Here is a 3715-nt window from a genome sequence, read left to right on the forward strand (position 1 = left end):
ATAAAATAAAAATAAAATTTAAAAGATTAAAGAATAGCATAAATCAAATCTGGTTATGGGTGATTAGCTCGCTTCGGTAATCCCCATCAACTGTCGCTTCGGGTTCCTCGTCGATCAACTAGTCGCTATCCTAGAAGGCCTTCCAATCTTCTACTTAAATAACGAGTCGGTAAGGACTACTTATCTTTCGACCTCTGTGACACCCCTAATGTGACCCTAGTCGGAGAGTGGTTTCGGGACCACGAAACCGAGTCACAAGAATAATTAAGTGTTATATTCGTGCTTATTGTATGAGGAATTGGTATGCGTAAATATTTCGTGTCTCGATTTTTATTAATTAGGTGCTAATTTATAAGAAAGGACCCATGTGCTAGGACTTGAAAATGTGATAGGTGTATTTTTAAGTGGCCTAATAATGCATAAAGTGAAATAAATGGAGTTGCATGTCAATTATCCCCTTTCCCTAAGGTGGATGGCCGGCCATGACAAATTATGGGCAAGGGAAAACATGTTCCCAACATGTTTTACTAATGGATGATGTTAGAAATGATAAAATAAGAGTATGAAAAAAAAGAGAAAAAAATGTTCATTCTTCTCCATAGGCTTGGCCGAATGTCCTAAGGAAAGAAAAGAAAATTTGTTCATCCTTTCTCATCTTCTTGGCCGAAAATACTAAGGAAAAGGGGAGGATTTTTGCTTCATGCTTGGGTTGGAAGAGACCTAGAAGGAGATTTGGCTAAGTTTACATCAAGATTAAGGTATGTATGAGGTTGTGTTGGGAGTTTCATGCATGGTTTGGTTGCTAATTTGATGTGCATGTTAGCCATGGCTCAAATCTTTGTTATGCCATGGAAATGGCATTTGGCCAAAGTTGTTATGGTGATAAAGCCATTGCATGCTAAGTGTGAAACTTGATGATGATGCATGCAATGATGGATTGTCTACTCATGAGTAAGATTTTGAGCTTTCTTTTGTTTTATCATGATTGAAGTTGAAAAGAAGCATGATTGTCATATTCGCCATGATGCATTCTTGAGCATGATTCATGCTTCTTGCATGTTAGTTAAAATTTGTGTTTTGGATGGCTATGGACACCTTGAAATTGCCATGCTCATATATGCATATATATGATTGCATATTATGTTTTGGTTATGAACTAAGTGATGAATATATTGGTTTAAAGAAGAAGATGTGGAAGAATGCTTGTGAAATTGCAAGCACAATTCGCCTAGCACACATGTAGGTGCTTGATGCTATATTATAAGTTTTAATACATGTGCAAAGCATTAATTAGTAAATTGCATGCTGTTTTGTGAGGTATTAAGTGCAAAATTGACCTCAACATGTACATGAATATTCGGCCTTGGGTAGCCTATTGAAGGCCTTAGCATTTCCTTGATGCTCAAATAAATTGTATTGAATTGCTTGATGTAGTATAAAATGTGCATGACCATTGTGTATTCAAGCTAAAGAGTGGCCATATGACCATTTAAAATCCTTGTCATATTCGCCATAAGCAAGCACAATGAGGTTTTAATAAATTGAATTTGTTTGAATTAGCTCAAGAGCTAAGAGGGCCACAATTGGACAAGGGAAGGAAAAGGTGATCGAATAGCCGAAAAAGCCGCTCGACAACATCCGAGGTAAGTCCTCAAGAAGTGACCTTACTTGAATTATGTGAGATGAAATATGGATGTGTATGATTATTGATTATGTGTGTATGAGCATTTGAATTCCACCGGGCTAAGTCCCAAGGCTAATATGCTAATGATTATAATTGTGTTTGAGCCTTAGTAACGAAAATGAAATATGTATGTCCAATGATTATTGATGTATGTGCATGAGAAATTGAATGATATCGGGCTAAGCCCAAGACAATTATGTTGAAATTATATCCGGTTAAGACCAAGGCAAATGTGCTAGTGGCTATATCCTGCTCGGACCAAGGCATTCGTATGAATTATTCTATCCGGCTAAGACCAAGGCATTTGTGCACGTGATTACATCCGGTTATATTCAAGAATCTTGGGCTGGAGGTGAGTGTTGGTTGCTGTAATGAATTCAATTAGTACACTCGGAAAGCCCAAAGGATAAGGTACGTTATATGTGCATTGGAAAGTCGACATGTTTGAGCAACATTCGCTCAATCGACTAATGAATTTCAGTTATTGAATTGATTGATGCTTTGTGAACTTATATAATGATGAAGTATGAAGTAAGAATGTGTATTAATGAAATGATGCATTTGGCTATGTGAATGTATTGCTGTAATTAGAGTTGATTATATTCCTTGAGACTTACTAAGCATAAAAATGCTTACCCCGCTGCTTTGGCTCTCGTTTTCTAGATTTCGCTCAAGCAATCGGATTTGGGATCGTTGAAGTCAAGTCATCCACACTATCAAGCCTCCATTTTGGTATAAATTTTGGTTGAACTTGAGATGGCATGTATAGGACTACCCCTTGTTTGTTAAATATGTTGTAATGTAAGTATGTACGGCCATGCTAAAATGGCTCAAAAGGGAAGCATGAACTTAGACTAATTGTGGGTTGTATGTATATATTTTGTGTCATGATGTGGCTATGGCTTGAAATGGGAATGTTGGTCATATGATCAGCCATTGGCATGGTTAAAATGATCATATATGAACCTATGTATGGCAAGACTAGTTGAATCATGGAGACTACCAAATAGGTAAGTCCTACCTTAAAAACAGATACTGCCAGCTGCAGTGGCGTGAATGTGAAAAATCACCAAAATTCATAGGAATGGAATTAAATAGTGAATAAGCTATGTAAATGAAGCTTGATGAGTCTATTTTCATATGGAAGAAACGAAATGGTCATAGGAGTTACAGGTTAAGAGATATTAAAGCTATTGTGAGACAGGGCCCGAATGGTTTCTGGGTTCCCTGTCGCAACTTTAAAAATTCACTATAAATTATCCAAAAAGAATTAGGAGACATACCTTATATGTACAGATTCCATTTTGAGTCTAGTTTCATCAGAAACAAACGAAACCAGTATTAAATCCCTGTACAGAGAGATATTCAAGTTATACCGCGCGAAGGTCAGAGCAGTCGATCCCTGTAACATGGGTAACTTTAACTAATAAACTGTACCAATTGGCCCGACAAAAAATCCTAGAAATAAATCCATGGATGGATATATGAGTTTAAATCCTTAAGTGTGTTGGAAAATCCTAATTTGCCACGTTAATTTGTGGCAGATCATTTGTCCTCAAGCAAACACACAAAACATGCAATAAAAAAGATGACCCTTAGACTAAATTAGGCAATTAATCTACATAATAGTAAAACATTAACTGTGACAGCCTTAAAACGACCCTAGTCGGAATGTGGTTTTGGGACCACAAAACCGAGGCATAAAAATAATTTGATATTTATTTTGATGCCTATAATATGTGTTAACTCATGTGTGACATTTTGATGCTTTAATTTAGAGTTATAAATGTGAATTTCACTAGAAAGGACCTAGTAGAAAACTTTGAAAGTATGATGGGGAAATGTATGATGACTAATTAAAGCATGCATGCAAAACAATGGCCTTGCATGTCAAATACCCCCTTTTTACAAGTGATGGCCGGCCATGACAAGGGAGTATGGGCTAAACATGTCATGAAACATGTTTTGTTGGTGCATTAGGGGGAAACAATAAACAAATAAGCATGGGTAGTAAAGAAAAAAAAAATGTGT

The sequence above is a fragment of the Gossypium arboreum genome, chromosome 7 (assembly GCF_025698485.1).
Source record: "Gossypium arboreum isolate Shixiya-1 chromosome 7, ASM2569848v2, whole genome shotgun sequence".
NCBI classification, from domain to species: domain Eukaryota; kingdom Viridiplantae; phylum Streptophyta; class Magnoliopsida; order Malvales; family Malvaceae; genus Gossypium; species Gossypium arboreum.